Source organism: Mirounga angustirostris, unplaced genomic scaffold (genome assembly GCF_029215605.1).
Source record: "Mirounga angustirostris isolate CCGP_5_RB_7025 unplaced genomic scaffold, mMirAng1.0.hap1 SCAF_7, whole genome shotgun sequence".
NCBI classification, from domain to species: domain Eukaryota; kingdom Metazoa; phylum Chordata; class Mammalia; order Carnivora; family Phocidae; genus Mirounga; species Mirounga angustirostris.
The window spans coordinates 78,939,409-78,962,349 of NW_026991715.1; the positions used below are offsets into that span (position 1 = coordinate 78,939,409).

The 22,941-nt window shown below is 35.3% G+C and overlaps 1 long non-coding RNA gene across 1 annotated transcript in view; it reads left to right on the forward strand.

Annotated features, from left to right (window-relative positions):
• Positions 1-22,941, forward strand: part of LOC123860799 (uncharacterized) — a 408,437-nt gene that overhangs the window by 22,388 nt on the left and 363,108 nt on the right. Inside the window, exon 4 of the long non-coding RNA XR_006794868.3 lies at positions 11,643-11,701. This is a non-coding gene — a long non-coding RNA (uncharacterized LOC123860799). The remainder of the gene's footprint in view (positions 1-11,642; positions 11,702-22,941) is intronic.

Genomic DNA, 22,941 nt, shown 5'->3' on the forward strand with positions numbered 1-22,941 from the left:
AATAATACTTACTCAGAGTTCTGTAAATCGCTGAGTGTAGTTCTTGGCATCTACTGCTAGGAACTTACAGCTGATAGCAAGAACAACTACTAAAAAATGCTATGCATTCCTCAAGTATCCTCCTATTTTGTATGGATTATTGGTTGGCACATAAGAGCTAAGTAAATGTTGTGGTTTAACTATGTGAATCTTACCAGCTCACAGTGAAATGAATACTGCTTCTATCCAGACAGAAGTGACAGGCTGATTTTTTAGTCTGTCATCACCTAAGATCCGCTTGAGGTACTTATCATTTGCGTGTCATGAACTTATGAACTAAAAATAGTTGAATCTACTAGAACAAAATATGACAAAATATGGTTGTAATAATTATAAACTCATGGCAGTTGTATGATTCCTAAAAAATACCAAGACAATTTTGCTGCTGACACTAGAGAGGATACTTGGGGATTGGAGGAGTAAAACACGAGACAAAAGAGGAATTTTACTTGATATAAAATTGTCTTAAATTTGGGTATTTTACATTTGCTTTTTAATTGAATAGAAACTGGCACTTCTTAAGAAAAACAAATATAGAGAGATTCATTAACATTTGTATCTAAAAATAGTTTGGGAATATAATCCATTGTCCTCTTTTGACTGTTATTTTTACTAAGAACAAGTGAATTATCTATTCCTTTTGTAAAGCTTAAATTGCTTTTTAACCACAAGAGCATTTCAAATAAAGTGAATTATTTTTCTTATTATAAAAGCAATATATATTCATTGTTGAAAAAGAGAAAAGAGTAGGGAATAATAAAAAAATCAAACATAATCCCATTATCTGGTGGCAACAGCTATTAATATGTGTGTTCCCTTTGATATTTTTTTCTTATAAGTTTTAACATTTTAGCATCAACTAATAGAATCATATTGTTTGTATTCTCAATTTCCATATAATATCATAATGTAAACAATTGCCTAGACCATTATTTTTTAATGTGATTTTACATAGCTGCATAAAATTCCACTGTATAAAAGTACCATAATTTACCTAATATGCTAAAGCTAGAGTTTCACCTTCATTGCCATTATAAACAAAACTGTAATTAGTCAGAAGTTTTACTTTTGGGGCACCTGGGTGGCTCAGTTGGTTAAGCGACTGCCTTCAGCTCAGGTCATGATCCCAGGGTCCTGGGATCGAGTCCCGCATGGGGCTCCCTGCTCTGCGGGGAGCCTGCTTCTCCCTCTCCCACCCCCCCTGCTTGTGTTCTCTCTCTCGCTGTGTCTCTCTCTGTCAAATAAATAAATAAAATCTTTAAAAAAAAAAAAAAGAAGTTTTACTTTTGAGCAACAGAAATCCAACTCAGATCAACTTAGGCAAAAAGTAGACCCAACCTATTTGATTTGAGAAGTATTAGTATATCTCATATAGTTCAAGGATGACTTCTACCAGTAAACCATAGGAACTGTACAGACCTGGCAGGGTCTCATGAGTCACTGGAACCAGATTTTAATTCCTCTAAGGTTTATCTCTTACTCCCAGTGATGTGATTTATAGTATGAAATACGTATTTGGTCTTCATCCCTGTTTTTGGCACAGAGCTCCTAAAACTCTCAGAATTTCCTAAGCGATGAGGGCTATAAAGGTGTTTTGTTATGTTAATGAGTGATTTTTGGACCCACCTAAGGGTGGGGACTGGTTGCCAAGAGAAGAACCTACCAGGGACATTTCCCTTCCACCTCCAGCTTCTGGAGAGGGTATTGAGAAAGCATGAACACATAGAAGAAAACCAAATGTAAACATGCAAAAAGTACCTTCTATTTAAATCAATATAATTTTTTTTAAGATTTTATTTATTTATTTGACAGAGAGAGACACAGTGAGAGAGGGAACACAAGCAGGGGGAGTGGGAGAGGGAGAAGCAGGCTTCCCACGGAGCAGGGAGCCCGATGCGGGGCTCGATCCCAGGACCTTGGGATCATGACCTGAGCCGAAAGCAGACACTTAACATCTGAGCCACCCAGGCACTCCTAAATCGATACAATTTTTAACCTAAAAGTTCATTTAAAGATTATAATGTTTAAGTTTGGCCTTCGGCCATTGGTATTCATTACCCTTCCCTGAGTGCATAACCGCCTTCTATTTTACCTGGCATCTATCTCATTACATGTGAACAATGATCTTTTGAGGAAAGAACCCAAATCCAGAGTTATACATTTACAGAGTTATAAAATTGGGATTATCAAAAAAAAGAAAAAGAAAAAGACATTTCTTTGACAAGAGTATAGGCAATATTGTCAAACTGAATATTCTTTACTGAGAAATGACAAAGTTGGTGTTTTGTTTCCTATTTTCTTTCATGCCCTTATGCTTCTGTCCTCTTCTGGATTTTTTTTTTGGGGGGGAGATGTATGGTCATATATTTCTATTAAGACATTACTAGGATCCCTGGGTGGCTCAGTGGGTTGAACGTCTGCCTTGGGCTCAGGTCATGATCCCGGGGTGCTGGGATCAAGTCCCACATTGGGCTCCTTGCTCAGCGGGGAGCCTGCTTCTCTCTCTGCTTGCTGCTTCCCCTGCTTGTGCTCTCTCTCTCTCTGACATATAAATAAAGTCTTAAAAAAAAAAAAAAGACATTGCCGTCTTTCTTTGAATCGTTGTGGACTCTTTTTTTTCTTTCTGCTGGCTTTCTTTTTTGCCATGGTTTTTAAATACTCTCTCACAAATATGGTTCTTTGATTCACTTTTGCTTTTCTTGTTAGCTTTCAGACTATAAAGAGTTTGCTTTTTGTCTACCCCTTTTGCTGCTGATGCTGCCTATCACAGTTGCCAGCTCATGCTTTCCCTTTCCTGGTCCATTCCTTAGACTCCATGTTTGACATTCCTACCAATCAGCTTCAGTGATACAGAAAATGTATATGTAAATGTCTTTCTCAGGAAGTCATTTATGCCAAGACAGGGACTATGCACTTGAATCTTATATATAAAAGGACTAGTTTCTCAGTGATGCTGCTCAGAGAGATGTCCCTCAAACATGGGATCAGGCAGACTATATATGATATTGTTTGTTTCTTGCCTTTGTAGACCGTTGTTCACCATCGATGATGCAAATAGCAGGAAATATAAAAGTAAATTATGTTTGGGAATATAGAATCATAACTTTGGCATTTAACTCTTCAATGTGATTACTGCCCCCAAACAAAAAATGGGGGGCGTTCCCAGATTTAGCTGTTAAGAATATTAAGTAAAATGTAGTATAGGCATAGTAACAATTGGAATCACATTCATTATATTTATACATTTTATTTTATTTTATTTTATTTCTGTTGCAGTTCATAAGGTCAGAAAAATTGAAAGGAGGCATTTGATGTGAAAGGATTTACCCCTGATAATTTTGGTTTTCTTATACTGTGTTCCCAAGGACAGGTAACATTTTGCAAAAAAGTAAGCTAGGTCAATACCAAAATGAAGGGAAGGCTGAAAAGAATCTAAACTTATTCACCTCTCATTGGAGATCATACAGAGAGACGTCATGAAAGAATTTTCGAGCCCGAGAGGAATCCAATGACCAATAGATTCAATGCTTTGGTTTTGCATATGAGGAAAACAAGACCCAGAGTTGTTAAATAATAATTAGGAATGTTACATTTAACTGCTATAGTTATCCAAATTTTATCGTAGCCCCCTTTATCCTGGATTGGGTTTAGAATTGATTCCTGAAAGGCCCTCAGAGATGCCCGCAGTTCCACAATCTGGTTGCATGTTAGAACCACCTCAGGATCTATGACCAACCAGCCCTACTCCCTGAAACTGTTGTGCGGTGGGACTGGAGCCACAGCTTCAAAAGCTCTCCATGTTTCTCTAGAATTTAGGCAGAGTTAAGGTTCATTAGTCAAAGGACCTGAAGCCTTTTTATACCAAAACTGTCATCATTTTAAAATTAGTGGTCTGTTAGCTCAAGGTTGATAGTGTTTCATAATTTTTGTAATCTTTAATATACAATATTATTGGTATATAGAAACCACTCATTCATCTAGATTTACTGGATTTTACTTTTTAAGATCTCCCTCTAAAATCAACTATCCGTTTGGCTCAGTTATTTACATCAGATTGTCATATAGCAGATGAAATTCAAAATATTTATCAGCTGATAAAATTCTATGGTGAGGCAGGAAGGAGCAATCCCACACAAACAGCTTTCTGCCTCTGTTCATAAGCAACATGGCTTTTTCGTCGTATAGATTACAAAGATATATCAAAACAATTTGCCAATAAAGTGTACCTGAATGATATAATGTTGGCATATGGCCAAATTGTATTGAGAAACTAAATTTGGTTGAGGAAATTATTATTTCCCAACCTTGAAACCTTTACAGACGGTTGAACACTAAAATAGAGCAATATTTCTTTAAAATAGCTAACAACAGGAGGTAAAGTTAAATAATATATCCTCCATCAGCTCAAAGAAAAATAAGTCTACTTTGTCAATTCACCTCAAGGAAATAGTTTAATTATGTTTCTACTATACCTGTATTTTTAAAGCTTATCATAACTGAAAGAAACTAGCTATAAAGCCCCAAACTAAATATCTTCTTGGAGTCCTAAAATATATAAGCATGGATATTAGGATCAGTGAGCTATCTTAGCTGATCCATATTTTTTCCCAAAAAGCACAGAATAGTGCCTTTATATCCCAAACTTTGATAAAGTTTTCACTCAAGACCTATTTTCAAGCAATAAAATGCACAGGTCTTGTGTTCAGTTTGATTAGATTGACCTTTCCATAGCTCCATCTGTCATGCAAAGCAAATTACAAACTATTTGCATCACCCCAGAATTTTCTTCACTGTACCTTTATAGTTACTTTCCCCACCCTGGTATACGCAGTAGTGGGAGCTTTCTAACCTCTATCACCGATAATTAATTTGATTTGTTTTCTCATGTTTGACTTCTTTCATTCCAATTCATGCCTGACAATCTTGAGGGTCAGTAATCAGAAACTCATCCTTTTATATTGCCCAACAGTATTTCATTGTATGGCTGAACCACACACATTTCTCCATTCTCCTGTTAATGGACAATTGTTTTGTTCTGTTCTGCCTTTGCTCGTTTTTGCAGTTGCTAGTTCTTATGAATATTGCTGCTATCAATATACTTGTACAAGTCTTTTCACAAGCACATGTTTTCACAGGGATTAATTGCGGAATACAGTGTAAGTATGTGTCCAGAAGAAACTGCTAAAGCCTTCTCCAAAGTGTAGTGCCCCTTTCACATTCTCCGCCGCAATCTAGGAGGGTTTCATTTGCCTTATACCCTCACTAACACTTGGTTTTGAAAATCTTTTTGATTTTAGCCCATACGCTTGGTGTCATGACAGGGAACGCGACATGTTGTCTTCATTCAGGCATTTTTGTGCAGTTAGCTATTTCCCTGCAGCTTTGTCTGTTAGAACTGGAACACATTTGAATGTAACATACTTATTAAATAAATTATTACTTAAATACAAATGATTACTTCTGGTAGGAGAGAATGAAATATTTTTTGTGCACAGCTATTGTTTTCAAAATTTCTTAAACTAAATAAGTGGGATGTGAATATTTCTGACTTTATCATGTGGATGCGTTTTTCTCGTCTAGTTGTCTGCAGCTCTTATTTAGTTACTACAACAGTTATCATGAACTGGAGTGTTAAAACGAACCTACATTGTCAGAGCTGAAATATGTATTTTGAAATATTTCTTCACTCTTACCACACAGGATACTAACTCAATACTACTAATGAATGAAGCAAATTACTGTCAAAGCCTGTTCAGCTCCCTTCACAGATACAATTTTGCTCTTAGCAGAATTCACGAGTGTGCTATAAAAGACTTTTCCCTTTGTGCACTGATATTTCTTTACTCCACCTTCTGTCTATGACTGTAGTATTTTCTTAATGACCTCAATTGGGGAATACTTGCTTTGGGAAGTTGTTTTTCTCTGTATGCTCAGTGGGTTCTGTATTTAACATTTTGTCCTTTCCTACTGGTTCCTGAATCTACTTACACATTTTCTTTTTACCCAGTTTTCTAAGGTATAGGCCAACTCCAGAACATACCCTTTGTCTAGTCACTCCTCCTGTGAATAAATCCTGGGTCACAGATTTTCCATTCTTGCTTGACTGACAAATGTGGAGGGTTTTTTTGGTTTGTCTTTGGGGTATTGTTGTTGTTTTCTTTTTCTTTCTTTCTTCCTTCCTTCCTTTCTTTCTTTTTCTTTCTTTCTTTCTTTCTTTCTTTCTTTCTTTCTTTCTTTCTTTCTTTCTTTCTTTCTTTCTTTCTTTCTTCCTTCCTTCCTTCCTTCCTTCCTTCCTTCCTTCCTTCCTTGATTCTTTCTTTCTTTTTTTCCTTCCTTCCTTCTTTCTTTCTTTTCCTTCTTTCTCTTTCTTTCTTTTTCTTTCTTTCTTCCTTCCTTCCTTCCTTCCTTCCTTCCTTCCTTCCTTCCTTCCTTCCTTCCTTTCTCTCTTTCTTTCTTTCTTTCTTTCTTTCTTTCTCTCTCTCTTTTTCTTTCTTTCTTTCTTTCTTTCTTTCTTTCTTTCTTTCTTTCTTTCTTTCTTTCTTTCTTTCTTTCTTTTTCTTTCTTTCTTTCTTTCTTTCTTTCTTTCTTTCTTTCTTTCTTTCTTTCTTTCTTTCTTTCTTTCTTTCTTTCTTTCTTTCTTCCTTCCTTCCTTCCTTCCTTCCTTCCTTCCTTCCTTCCTTCCTTCCTTCCTTCCTTCCTTCTTTCTTTCTTTCTTTCTTTCTTTCTTTCTTTCTTTCTTTCTTTCTTTCTTTCTTTCTTTCTTTCTTTCTTTCTTTCTTTTCTTTCTTTCTTTCTTTTTTCCTGAAACCTGGGTTCTGTGTTTTTCTGCTTACCCAAGTCATGAATGGCAAGCAAGTTGATCTTGATATGTCTTAATCAGAGCTCTATTTCCCATCTAGAGATTTTCCACATATAGCTGAGGGTACTTCTTACTAAAAATGATTTTGCATATCACACTAACCATTGTACTCCCTGTATAGGAGCCTGGGATCATTGTGACTACTATGGACCACTTAAACCAATGCTCAGCTGAGACTACCTTCATGCACTTGACACAGGAAAACTCTTGAAGTTCATGATGCTATCAGTTCCTATACAAGTTACCCCTTAGGACTTATGCTCGCTTTTTAAGTATGATGGCATGAATAGATTCAAGTCTGCTTTCCATGACAATTTATTTCCTTTCCTTTTCAAACTTTTATTGAAATATTCACATTTAAAAATGCACAAATCACAAGTGTATGGCTCAAAAAAGTAAACACATTCATGTAACTGCCAACAAAACCATGAAATTGAATATTCTCATAATACTAACTGTATTGCCCATGTGCCTGTGGATCACACTCCCCCCCCCCCCCAAAGATAATCCCAAACTGACTGGAAAACCAACCATTAGATTTTCCTTTTTCTTGAACTTTAAATAAATAAAGGAAATCTCATAATGTCAACCACCCTTTGGTCAATACTGTTTTTGAAATTAAATCATGTTGTTGGTAGAGTAATAACTAGTTAATCCTCAGTGCGGTATAGCAGAGGTCAGGAAAACTTTTCTGTAAAGGACCAGATATTAACTTTTTTCATATTTTGCAAGTCATACACGTTCTGTGTATGACTTGTTGTTCAGCTGTACATTTGTAGCACAATAGCAGCCTTAGACCATTTGTAAACAGAAGGGTGTGCTGTGATCTCGTAAAACTTTATTTACAAAAACAAGGAGGAGGCTGGATTAGGCCAGCTAGTTTTAATTTGCTCACTGGCCAGTCTCCTTGAAGGCCTGGTACATGACCTGCCAGGGCAGTCACATGGCTGAGTGACGAGCCATATAGCTCAGAAGGAGTGAGGCAGGCACCCCAGACAGGGACCAAAGAGACAGAAGTCATTCCTTTGAGGTTTTTAGCCTGCCAGGGTCTGGGTTGATTTTGAAGGCTGCTCAGAAAGTGACATCCACTAACTGAGGCCACTGCCCACTTTTAAGTACCCAACTAAAAATCTATGGAGTTTTATGGAAATATGGCAGAAAAACGCACCTATTTGATGATGTAAGTCATTTCTGATTAACTTCGCACTTTCCTGGGTCACCCTAATACAAACATTTGGCTTTTCTTCAAAGTCTAACCATTTTTTGTTTTAATTATAGTTTTACTTCATTTCTCAGAGGAAATTCCTGGGCCTTTTTATGGTTACATATTATTTTAAATTTTACTTTAAGTTAGAATAATCTAAGTAGACTACAGTCACAGTTATTTTTCTAAAGTTTTTTTCAAAATTATTTGAAAATGTCTGTATTAGAGAGATCAAAACCTTGAATGAATATTTATCCATTTTCATAGTTACTTTTTAAGTACATCAAAGTATTGAATGACATGTAAAAAACACTAAGCAGAATTCATCATTATTATCTTTCTGTTTTATGAATAAATTAGCAAGGGAATTATTCAAATTAAGTTTCATGAATTAATATCAAAGAACTAGTCTGTTCCTAACAATAGGTTAATAAATTTCAGTATAAGTTACAGAAGCCTTGCTTTTAAATAATTGGTATCATCTGCTATATTCTTAGATATAGATATAGTTTATTCTGTGAATATATTTCCTCAGAAATCTACTGACTCAGAACAATTTTGTTTATATTGTTTTGTATTGTATAATGAATACTTTTTTCTATAATTTTCAAATATACACACTATATAAATAAATATGAACAAATTATGGGTTTACCATTAGTTGGCAAAATAAAATATGTTAAGTGTTGTAAGAGGTAGGCAATACAGTTAATATCACTGAAAGCAAGACACAAAAATCCATTACCCTAAAAGCTGTAATTTATAAGATATTTGAAGAAATATAATTTTTCAGTGTAATTGTATTTGTCAGTAAAAATCATGTGCCTATTTGTTACTATAATCTCCTAAAGTACTTGAATAATTTTTATCATCATAAATAGTTTAATAACCTTACCTAAACATATTTATAGAACTCAATTGCTAAGTAAAACTTTTTAAACACATGGAGTAAATCCCAATATCAGCCAGACCTTATCATTCAAGCCAGTTTCCTACTAAAAGACTGAACTGATACTGCTTTACTGTTTATGCCATTTTAATTCTTTCTTAAAGTTGCTTTGGTTCCCAACATTATTCCTAAAGGGATGTTAGACCTGGTGTTTTGAACCTGTCTAGTTCTTCACAAGTGCTTATAACTGAAATACAGAACAAAATGTAAAAATGAGAATTACTCTAGTAGATCAGTGTCCATGAACCTCAACTCAATGGCTGAGGTATGGAAGAAAACAGTGTACTAGGAATGGTACATTGGGGGTGTCCCTAGACTTCCTTTTGCCGCTAAAGTGCCTCAGAGCATTTAGGAAAGGCTGCTGCCCCTCCCCCCAAAGATTTAGGTTTAAATGAATATTATTTCAATGCATTTTGGTAAAATATTCCATAGTGACTGAGCCAGATTTCCATCCTAAAATGTAATTTGGAATATAAATAGCAAATAAGTAAGTAAGTAAGTAAATAAATAAATAAATAAATAAATAAAATTTTACAAATTAATACAGTGGGGTCAAATTGTACTCTTGAAATTTGTTATTAAATATAATTTGTGCCCTGGGGTGCCTGGATGGCTCAGTCAGTTAAGCATCCAAGGCTCTTGATTTTGGCTCAGGTCATAATCTCAGGGTCCTAGGATGGAGTCTGGTTGGGCTCCCCTCTCATCTCAGAGTCTGCTTAAAATTCTTTCCCTCTCCTTCCCCCCTCTGCCCCCCACCCCTTGTGTGCCTGCACATGCACACACACTCTCTCTCTCAAATAAATAATAAATAATCTCTTATTTTTTAAGATTTTTTATTTATTTATTTGACAGAGAGAGACACAGTGAGAGAGGGAACACAAGCAGGGGAGCGGGAGCGGGAGAAGCAGGCTCCCCACTGAGCAAGGAGCCCAATGTGGGGCTCGATCCCAGGATTCTGGGATCATGACCTGAGCCGAAGGCAGACACTTAACCCACTGGGCCACTCAGGTGCCCCTAAATTCTTAAATATATATATATATGTTTATATTTTGTGCCTGATTATTATCCAGAATGACTTACCCTGATTTCTTTGGGCAATCTGCTAATATAGATATGGTGATATAGACATCCCCCAGTGGCCCCAACAGAGCCAGTAAAAACCAAGAAGGAGATATTAAGTGTTGAGCCTATAATATTCAAAATATTAAGCCCTAGACATTTAAAAAATGAAGAAAGAAGGTTGAAATTATCAAACTAACTCTGATTTGACAATTGTAATAACTCCAAAATTACTTACAAATCTTTCTATATTTTTCTTGTTTTAACTAGGTTTTTATGAATTGTGATTACTGCAACCCATACAAACTGCTAAAATTAAGAAATTAAATGTTCTTATAATCAGAGAACTTTGGGGTTTAAAAAAAATCCTCTTCAACATTTTGAGAGTTTATATTTTGTTTGATGGACTTTTAACTTAGTTTAAAAATTTCCTCAACATTTTAACACAGAATTTGTCATTTTGATGATGTTCAAAAGGAAAAAAATAATATGACATTCTGAAAGACAACCAATTAAATGTTAATTAATAACAAATATTAACTGAGCACCTACTAATCTCATGTATAGTTTTAGCCCTTTGGCTTCAGCTTGTAGAGAGTACAGTGAGAATGAGATGAAACTTGCTCGTTCTTTAACTTAAGCTTTTAACTCATTAACAAAATAGTGCTGTTTTTTTTTCCAGATAAACTACTCAAACCATATTTTTTGAACTATATTTAGTCATAAAGTTAAGCATGAACTGATATGTGATAGAAATGCAGACAATATGAAGCAACACAAAAATATCCTCAAAAATGAAAGTATATTTTAGGACATTCATGCTACCTTCTTTCTAAATCCACTTAATACAATGAACATCTCTGTATTTTCATTTCTCAACTATTTCAGGGTATAGGTTTAAGATATACACGACCGACTAGATAAACACCTGTGAAAATGTGAGTTTATGTGTTTTATTCAATGAATATGATATTGAAAGATTAGGAGTGAGCAACAACATCTTGCCAATCTGAAATGATAATGCTCACTTCGGCGATGGAAATTTGAGGTTACTTGAGTTCAGAAAAACAGCATTTTTACCACAAAAATTCATGAAAGTGTTCTTTACTCTAAGCAGAGATAACATGCATGGTTTCATTCAAGCTTTTCAATATTTTCTGTAATTTGAGTAAATACATGTCTAATAAAAGATGTGTGTGTAAATACGGAGTTTAATTTCATATTGCACTGCTCGATTGACTTTGAGTGTTCATGTGATCACCTGCTCAGAAATTTCTGGTTAGCTCATTTGAGAGCTTTTGACCTATGAAACTTATTAAAGAAAAATTCGATCATGTGGCCCAAAGTGGCAGATTTAATTAATGTTCTTATAATGATCATTGGCTTAATCACATTTATAATTTAATTTTAAGAAGTCTTATGTCAGCTTTCATCAAGGTGTTTAGAGTTATAATACAGAGATAGTCATTCATGCAGCCTTTGGTGAGTAATCTTTAACAAGCTCACTTTTTTCTTTTCCTTTTCCTTTTCAGATTTCCATTAGACATTAGAGATTTCTTTGAAGAACAAAAAGGAAACATCCACTGTAAAGGTAATAATGAGAAATACATGTATTCTTTATTTTTGCACCCATGTTTTATGTCAAACAAATGTATCCTTGATGAATAAGGGAACCCATAAAGGAACTTGCATATACACCTAAATATATAATTAATGAGTCAAAAAGCCAAATATATAAAGAAATTTTAGTGCGATTCATCAAGCATATGGCAAGTGTTAGATACTCTGTATCTAACTCTACAGATACTCTGTATAGACATTCTGTATCTAAGCACCTATGCTTGATATACATTATGTTTAACTCTCACAGCAACTCTTCAAGGTTAATGAGAAATTTCTCATTACATCTAAGCAACCTGCTTGAGCAATTAATGGAAACTTGTTTGAACCCACAGAGAGAACATGGAGAAGAGGCCTGATTAAACCTGTCTTTTGACCCCAAATCCCATTTATCCCCTTATGTTAGGTTGATATCAGGTGGTAAATGTTAAAGTTTTACAGGTTTTATTTTTTGAATGGGAACAAGATTTCCAAGGTCCAATATGTGTTCACAGAAATTATAAACTGATTTTGCATAGTGACATAGGGACTGTACCCCGGTACTCTTTTCCTTAGCAGCATGAAAATTATGCGTATCTATTGTGACCCTCAAAACTGTTAGTGTCAAGACTTTTCGTTTGACTGTAAGTCACCAAATGAAAAGTCTCCTTGTCTTTTTTTTTTTTTAATTTCCATCTACACTACACAAAACCAATACTCTCCCCACCAATTGGCCTTGATAAGGAAACAAATATATTAACAAATGCATTTTCCCTTTTCCTACCTTCTAAAGTTCCTACTCATTTGCTTCTGATTTGAACTTTGCAAACAGGGTTTGGGCTTTTTGTAACGCAGGACTGGGAGAAAAATGAGAAGAGAAGTAAGAAAAAGCGCTACTATATCCTATAGAGAAAAACTGAGTGAGCAAAAGAAGAGCTAGAAACTGTTAGCATAGACAAGTTGTGCAGGTGGATGAAGTAGAATGGAGTGAGATTCAAGTGTTGAGATGTTTGTGAGAACACAGTCTGGAACATAGATTTATTAGACATTGGGCAGGAAAATCTTAAATATTTGGAAGGAGAAACAGAATTTGTGAGTTAAGAAAAAGGATTTTTATAGATGGAGCCATGGGGTGTGTGTTTGGCTCTCGGGGTCACAGGGCCTTTGCATAACTGTATGTTTGATATGCCAATTCATTTTCCTGGTGGCAATGCTTACTCCTTTGCATATCTGAACTTGTCAACCATCACTGAGAGAGCTGCCTAACAAGTCTGCCTTATAGCATCTCCTTCAGGGAGCAGAGGATGCCTACATCTCAAACCTCGAAAGAGAACGAGGTTATCATTACTGCCAGTTGTCTAGCATATAAAGGATGGAAACAAGTTACTACTTGACAGACAGAGGAAAAAGCAGTGATTAAGTTTGTTTGACTGCCCTAAAAATCAGTGTTATGGGTGGAGAGTCATTGAATTTTTTGAATCATTGCTTAAATTTCTAATTGTAGATGGAGATTGACCTCATCAGCAGAAAACTGAAATACCTTTGCAGTGCAGATCTGATTATCTGATATTCAGATAGTATTTGCTAAAATTAAGAAATTAAATATTCGTCTGGTCAGAGCACTTTGGAGTCAAAAAAGTTTTTCAGAACTTTGAAAATTTACATTTTATTGGATGGACTGTTAACTTAATTTTTTAATTTCCTACAACATCTCAACAAACAATGTTCTCAGAAAATGATGCCCAATATGAGAAGATCATACAACATTTTGAAAGTCAACTAATTAAACAATAAGTTAATAAAATGTATTAATTTTATTGAATTAAGTGACTTTATTGAATATTTCTTTTCTCTAGGAGATCCAAACATTTTATTTACTGACTTGTTTAAAAAAATACCTACTAGTTAATGTATATCATAGCAAGGAGAAAGGAATTTCTTCTGTTTTCCACTTTTAAAAATTGCCCTAAAATAACCCTTTTGGTCCTTACCAGTATATTTTGTTAGCTCATTTGAAGTCAAAGTCATTAACATAGGGGACATTGATTAGAATTGTAGCCTTAGACAGTACACCTGACATAGTGCACCTGGAGGGCAGCGCCATTGTCTTAGGAGTAATTCAAGCAGTCAGGGGTGCAAGATACCAGAGATGTAACACTCGCTTTGTATTATCCAGTGTGACCTATTCATTCCGTCATATAAATGATGCCTAAAACATAACATTCAGTTCTTTTCAAAGGAGACATACAGAAATAGATGTTGAACCCCTCAATAAAGGGGTGGAATCATATTAGCCTCATTTGCAAGACTGGTAAGAGTAAAATACAATAAAACCTTTCATAAAACACTTGAAGAAGCACACACCTTATGGAAATGGTAGATAGCAATAATTCTCTTTTTGGTGAAAGGAATATAAAGTGTGGAAAACAGAACCATGCTTTTAGTGCTTTAGAGTAACATGAACGTTGTGGTTCATTGGATGTCCTATATTCAGCAAATGAATTGGAACAAACTACTTCAGGAAAAAAAATAGTATGCTGAAAATTATTTTATTTCCTTTTAGTTCTGCTTCAAAGACACACACTGATAAAAAGGTGTTCCAAAAGCAAGGTGGTTAATTACGGGGGTTGTTCTGCTCTGAAATCACATTTAAACTGCAATTACTCTAAAAGCAAGATGGATAGTTACTTCAGTTGCCCAGTTCTAAAGCTACATCAACAGGAAGGTTTTCTGAGTATTAAATGGATTGTGACCTCACTGTTTTCTCTAATTATTTTGTTTATTTGGGAAAGGAAGATAATAGTCATAAAATTGAATGTCTAATCACATTGGCTCAACTGACAAATTGCTCCTAAACCATTTTGTGGACTAAAACAATTTTACAAATGTACTTGGTCCTAAAAAAAAAAAAATGATGTCTTTATTGTATTTGTGACTTCAGTACTATTCTAAGGCAAAAGAAGTTTGTCATCTTAAACATCTGTGACAGACCACACTGAACTCTTGAAGTAGTCCATCATACTTGAATGGGATATTTCTCTCCCCTGACTGGAAGCGTAATAAGATATTTACCAAAAAATTCAGAATTTCAGAATGTTTTCTTCATGACATGCAACATGTGAGCATATGGAGAAAACTTGTCACATTATGAAAAAGTTCAGTCATCTGTTTCTCACATCATAAAAACTGAGAAAAATGTCAAATAGAGCAAACACCACAACTTAGACTCCACAATTTCCAATTACTTTACTACAGTTTACTCTTCATTGTAACCTTTAGGTTTCTTTCTCTTTTTGTTTTTGTTTTTTTAACATCTATTGTATCTGTTTGGTGGAAATGTGATGTTAAATGGTTTGCTACTGCACTTACTTGGCAACACCATGGTCAGTGACATCATGTCAATAGCTTGAAATCTGCCATGGCGGAGTCTTTACAACACAAAAAGTAACAAATGATACAAATCGGGGCTTAATTTATTGCATTACTGGTTGTTCAGAATGACAATAATGTGACAATAATGCACATTAAACTTAAGTGTGTCATGTCTGTATTCATTGTGAATAGCACAAAATTTTAAGAAAATGTTCTTCCAGTGTTCAAAAACTATCATTTAATTCAGCAAAGAAGTTGTTCATATTATTGACAAGAGTGAAGTTCTGACATATGTTTTTTGTTACACTTTGTCTTACTCATAACACAAAAATATCAACAAACATTTATGTTGGAATTATACTTTTTCATCATTTGCAGTCATAATTTGGCTGCAGACATGACAGTTTGGCAAAAAACAATGATGGTATCCAGTGAGAATAAATTGGCTATGTGCAATTTATTGTTTTGCATAGTTCAGTATTAAAACTTAGAATCATTTAAAAATTGTATTCTACATATTTTTACACTAGTACAATTCATAAAATAATTATATATATATATAATTTTTGAAAGATGATTGTTAAACATTTACCAGCATGTTGTTGATTCAAATACAACTATATTAATAATTACATAAGATGGGAAAAGACAAAAATCTCAGTTAAAAGACAAAGATGGTCAGCGTTTATTTAAAAAAAAATGCAGAGCCTACTTTATGCTTCTTTTAAGAGATTCATCTTACACATGGGGATACAAAAATATTGAAAGTAGAAATATGTTTTTAAAAATTTATAATAAGCATACCTTAATCAAAGTAGTATCAGACAGAATAGACTTGAATGCAAGTATTATTTGAGAAAAAGGGAAACTTCATAATATGAAAATAGTCCACCATCCTGAATTTAAATGCAAAATTAGTGTGCAACAAATAACATACTCAAAATATTTTTGGAAATTGGCAAAATTAATTTTTAAAAATTAAAAAAAAATTAAACAAAAAACCCTAGGAAATTCTCAAAAGTAAGAGACTATTTTAAGACAGTGTTCTCAAAACTTTCATAAAGAAAGCAGAAAAATCAGTAAGGTTATGAGATTTGCACAGTAACAAAGGCAGAATTGACACAATAGCTAGAGAACAGTGAATTTATCAGTAACACAAAAGCCTTATTTAGGTACACATGTGACTTTTACCATAATTTTACTGTAGCCTTAAGCCATAAAAGCAAGCTTTATCAAAACTGAAAATGTCAAGGGTGGATCCCTTCCCTGCCTCCAGGCCCACCTCGGTTCCGCCAAGACAGAATTCAGAGCCAAACTCTCAAGTAAGAATTTAATAGCAGTTAAAGAGAAAAGACAGGAAAGCAGTCAGGCCTGGAGGTGGCAACGGGATGGGGGGGGGGGGTGTTAAGGGTACGTTCTCCCTTTATCTGTATTTAGCTTGAAGGCTCACAGTTGGGGCGGTCTTTGTTCAAGGATTCTCCAGTCACCTGGCACTGTCTTCCCATACGTTGGGAAGGGGAGGTTAGGGCCATATCTGATCTTTAGCAGAAATGTCCTGGCGGCCATCCCTCTCAAGGGGGGTCGAAACCACAGTGTAAATGTACTATAATGAAACCATAGGTTACTTTAGGGCAGTGGATATAGGGAAGAGCACGTGCCTGTGCCCTGGGGCTCCCCTGCTCCCCCTGCTGTTTGAAACTTCCCCTTTGTAGCCCTGGAGAGATGGGAGTGGTTGGCAATTTCTCGATTTTTCTTTTTTTTTTTTTTTAATAGTTGGAAAATCCTGTTCATATCTAGCTAACTGCCTACTCTGTCAAAAGTATTTATAGAACATGTTCTTTGATGCCAATGGAATTAATGTATATCTTTAGAAAAAAGATTTTTAGGAAATCATCAAATACTGGGAAATAACAAGAAAAATACAGGGGTCCCTGGGTGGCTCAGTCGTTAAGCGTCAGCCTTCAGCTCAGGTCATGATACCAGGGTCCTGGGATCGAGCCCCACGTCTGGTTCCCTGCTCCACAGGGAGCCTGCTTCTCCCTCTCCCTTTGCCTCTTCCCCCTGCTTGTGCTCTCTCTCGCTATCTCTGTCACTATCTGTCTCTGTCAAATAAACAAAATCTTTAAAAAAAAAAAAAAAAGATTAACAAGAAAAATACGATTACATATAACTAGAGTTAAAAAGAACATGGAAATGAGTTGTGAGTTGTAAACTCTTCTGCCAAATACTGTGTTGGAAAGAACCAAATAAGTTAACAAACACGCTTTTATGGCAGAATACCATAGACTGGGTGGCTTATAAACGAGAGAAATTTATTTCTCACAGTTCTGGAGGCTGGAAGTCCAAGATGATGGCACTGGCAGATTCAGTGCCTAGTGAGAGCTCCTTCCTCATTAGATGGCTATCTCCTTACTATAACCTCACACAGTGGAAAGGACTAGCTAGCTCCCTGGGGTTTCTTTTGTAAGGATATTAATTTCATGGGCAGAATCCTAATGATTGAGGCCTCTTGGCCTCATCACCTCTCAGAGGCCCCACCTCCAAATACTGTTAGAGGATTTCTTCTCCTTTGGTGCCTGAGGTTCTTGGTCACGCAGCTTCAAAGAATGAAGAGTGGTGTGCAGCAAAGTTTATTGAACTATAGTACAATGATAGTGCAAAGCTCCCAAAGAGGGGGGGACCCGAGAGGGTTGCCACCAGAGTTTCTAAGTCTAGGGGTTTTCATGGGCTTGTTGGCGGGGCTGTTTTAAACTGATTAACCCTCCTTACACCTGACACCCAGTCAGGTTTTTATCATCTATCTATCACACAGGAAAGGGTGGAGGGCTCCTCCCAGGGTGGTGTAAAATCCTTTTAAGGGTGGTTTCCTTTAGGGTTGGGGGGCCCTTTGTCCCTGCCCGCCTTTCATCCAACTATCTTTCACCAATACTATCACTTTGGGTTAGGATTTCAACACATGAATTTTGGGCAGATGCAGACATTCAGATCATAGCACATCCCTGTCTCCAAAGACATGGATATCCTCCCCTGTTACCAACATCCTTCACTGGTGTGGTATACTTGTCACAAGTGATAAACCTACATTTGTACATCATTATTACCCAGAGTCCAAATGATAACTAAAGATGAAAAAGTGACCAAATATATCCCTTCTGTGAGGTGTTAAGGGAATTTAAAAAGAGGTCTATAGATTTACTTACACTATAAACACACACACATTTATATTACATATGTGTAAGTATATGCATATATATTATGGACTTTTTTATATATGGACAAAATTATAACATATAAAGTGTTGTCACATTTTTAAGAAGTCAGATGAAAATAATGGGTATGGTTTTATCTAATATTGTCAAAAATTACAAAACAACGTGAAACAACCTAAAGACAAGGATATAGTACTTTATGTGAGTATGAACATAGAGAAATATGTTAAGTGCAGATGCATCAACTATTGATAATCCTTTAAATTCAGCACATAGTGACATCAGCAAACCTTCCCTAGAAGCCAAGTCATCATTTAAATATTAAAACAACCCCTGTCCTTATTTGCTTACAATAATAAAAGAATTTTTACTTGGCACCCTACATAATTATGTAGAAAAATAAAAACACAGGTACTGAAAACATGTGACAGAACTCAGGCACAATAGCTCTCTAAAACATTTATCAAGTTCTTATATATTTTATCATATATTAAAAATGCAAAAATATTGAAAAATAATCTCACAGAATGTCTCAGATCCCTATAATCAATTTGTTCACTTTCTCTATTCTGCTTATCCATTTGTGAGAAAAAGAAACATTTTAAATACAAATTCTTTTATGTAGAACCTAGCTTCCTCCTTTTTGTTAACCACAGGTAAAATTCTAGAAAAAAGTCTGCCAGGTTACAGAGAAGTTTCATAAAGTGATTCATGAAACTCTTTGTTTTTTGTTTTTAAAAAAATGCCCCAAAGTGTCTTTAATGCCATATCTGCCCAAACTCTACATTTTAGCACCCTGTATTAATAAGAGGATCTTAAAATGTTATCTAGGACTCCACTAAATCTATTTTCAGTGATCTCTTTGCCCCCGAGACACCCTTAGAACTCAGGAGATAGAAGGTGGACTGGGAAGGAGAAGTGGTTAGTATTTTACTTATCTCTGGTCAGCTGTCTTTGAAGTGTTAGAACCACCAGTGTCAGGAGAGTAGGGAAAGGAATTGAAGCCAGTACCCTGGCTTAACCTGGCAAGTTGGTAATACTCTGGCTGCTTTCTGGCTAACACTGGCTTTCAAAAAGCTACAGGCAGGATTCTGAATGTGTGTTCTCTCTTGCGTGTGTATCTGTGAGTATTTTGGAAGGCCATATGTGGTACTCTGCTCTGCACTATTTCTTGTTGTAGAAGATCCTGCTTGACCTCATCTTCTCCATGCCTATCTTAGTCCAGTCCAAATTGAAGTCTCTCTCCAAAATCTGGCCTCTTCTCCTCCAGCCATCCCACTCTATTGATTGAGGAGGCAGTACCATGATGGTGGTGGGGCTAGTTCTAGCAGCTTTCACGGGGGCACTCAAAGAAGTGGCTGAGTCCAAAGACTAGACTTTCTAAAGTTGGATTTTGGCTACCGACCACATTTTCTTTCAACATTGGGCCTCAGTCACAATTCTGATATCATTGGGGAAAGAAATCCCTAGGACATAAACTGTGATTGGTTTTAACACTTCCAAATTCTCTAACTGCGTATTGTAATTTTCCTCATTTTAACTAGTTCCAAGATCACATATTGCCTTATGTTCTTCTACTGTCCTACTCTACATCATGCATAGAATGCATGAAAAGAGTATTTCTTAATAAAGGCACTTCTAATCATGCAACACACTCAGCTCTTTGATTTGTGCATTATTAAATACATTTTAAAAGAATAATTTTGCTTTTAGCTTTTCCTGTTTTTTTTTTATGACTGATACTTATTCATCTCGCCATCTCTCTTATTGTCCTAACGTCTCTTACCATCTTAGTATCTCTCTTAACATAGTTAGTGTTTACTCATTAATCAAAAACAAGACAGACATTGCTTCTATTTTTACAGTAGTTTTTCCCTACAATTCTAGATACTGTTAAATTAATTTGGTGTTAGCATTGCCTCAGAGAATGCTGGTATTGGATAGCAAAATGATTTTTAGCAAAGATTTTTAGCAAAGCATTAAAATGAGAAATTTATAGCCAATATCATCCTTAATGTCTAAGGATAAATGCAAATATAACTTCACTAATTGTATCTCTCACAACATTACTATTAAAAATGGTCTCATGCTATTTAATTTTGAGCAAAAGGGAAAATCTGAGCTCTCATTAATACTTAGCATTTTCTGTTCTATGATTTATATGTACCAGATCAAATGTTTATCTCCCTTGCCCTTTGTAAACACAAATTAATAGAAGACTATTCCTGAAGAACATGGACTTGCAGAAATGCTAAATCATCATCATAACGCTGCATTGTAAATAAAATTCAGAAACAGGGCCAAACAAAACTATATGATATCCTTAATAAGAAAAGGATACAGTGACAAAAGAACAACTGCAAAAGGAGACTTTTCTAAATAATGCTGGTACTATGAACAGTTGTGGAACACTTAGAAGTGTGTATATAATGTGTATATAAGTGTGTATATAATGCGATCAAGAACATGTTGAACAGAGTCAGACTAGAATCTTTATCCTCTTGTAACTGCAGAACTGAGCATTGTTTAAGGTGTTGAAGTCCCAGAACCCTTATTTTAAAATAGGAATTACTATGCCTACCTCATGTAATTCAAACAGATCCTCTGAGGTTCCAATGCACAAATTTATGTAGAGCTCCATGTACTATAAGAAGTACTGCAGTGCAAAGTATTATTGTCAAGTATGGATATTTTCTGTCATTTATTAAATGAACAACATGAGCTAAACATTTATGTGTTTGAATTATTTAGAGTATCAGTTGGATGTAACTGATGTAGTAAAAATCACTTAATTTTAAGTAAGAATTTACATTTAAATGTTCTGTAAAATGTAAAGGAAACATAATAATGTTTTAATCACTGCAGAGCAACCATGTGGAAGTCAGGAGGGACTTATCTCCTGGCGTATCTTGAAAATTTCTAGGAGCCAATAATTTTTTTTCCCTGATAACACTGCTAATCAGTGTGTCTACTTAAAGACAATATTGCATTTATTAACTCACCAATAGCTCTGTGATTATCATCATATCAAGTCTGTCCTTAATTTTTGGTTATGTTTATAACAACATTAGTAGACATAGCAAATATATTAAGCAAGCAAGCAAACAAAATCTCCTTAAATAAGAATGGAGTAAATTCTTACCATTAAACAACCAACATCATTTGAAGTTTTCAGAAAGGGAAGGCAGTCCACAATAAAAAGGCAGGAAAATGTACACAATACCAGTTTTCTTTGGTTGAAGGGTGAGTATTTGAAAAATCTTTGTTGATGTCTTAACCATATGGCAGATTTTAGAATACTTTAAAAAATAGTGCACACAGTGCACAGTATATTCATAAGGTTCCATTAAAATTATCATTATTTTGTTGGGACATACTACAGATGAGTAGAAATGATTTGCAAGTCTTTTACCCTCTCAGCAATAACTTCCACATGCTGGCACTCTTCCACACAAATTTCTATGGCACAGACATAACGTCTAAAAAAATAAATTTAATCAAAATTTAACTTTACAAAAATGTGTACATTATATGCCAGGCACTCATTGTCTAGACAGTGCTAATCTACCAATGACCATGGAAAGACAAAGTTTTTTCTCCTGTAACATAAATTATGTTAAATTCTATAGAAAACTACACATGAATAAGCAAAATAAAATTTTAAAGTAGTAAATGCAAAGGAACAAAATAATGTGGGAAGGAAGATAGGCATAACCAGGCATAAGAGAAAAACACGATACCTAGAAAATGCTTTATGGAAGAGGTGACATTTGAGTGACAACTTGAAAGAAGTATGTGGCCAAGTCATGCTAATATCTAGGGAAAGAAAATTATACTCAAGTATATTCAAGGAAAATAGAAAGTGCCAAGCTCTGAGATGGGAATTTGTCTGGCATGTTTACAAACCAGTAAGCAGACCACTATGGCTTGATCAGAACAAGAAGAGAGAATAATAGAAGATGAGGTCAAAAGATAATGAAGCTTAGAAGACATACTTGCTTATTGATCATTTTAAGGATATTGCTTTTACTCTTGGAGATATGGGAAGCCATTGAACGTTTTTGAGACAAGAAATCTCAGACTCTGACATTGTTAGCAGACTCACTTTGGCTGCTATACTGCGCATAGGCTATAGGGATGGTAAATAAAGGCAATTTAGAACTCTATTAGAATAATTCAGGAGAGAGGCTTTACAAGCTTGGACTAGAGGGATTGTAGGAAGAGAAAAACTAAGAGAATGTCCTGACTTTAAAGCTGAAGTGAAGGAAATACTTCCAGCAACAGTTGTGACAAACCATCTCAAAACTGTTGAGAAGTCAAAGATGAAGATGGAGCATTGACTATTAGGTGTGTCATTGTATAAATCAACTATGACCTTGCCAAGGACAAAAGGTCATACAGAGTCAATATTTCCAGAAGTCAAATGAGTAGTTTAAAAGTCATTAGCCACGGGCGCCTGGGTGTCTCAGTTGGTTAAGCGACTGCCTTCAGCTCAGGTCATGATCCTGGAGTCCCAGGATCGAGTCCCACGTTGGGCTCCCTGCTCAGCAGGGAGTCTGCCTCTCTCTCTGACCCTCCCCCCTCTCATGCTCTCTATCTCATTCTCTCTCTCATATAAATAAATAAAATCTTTAAAAAAAAAAAGTCATTA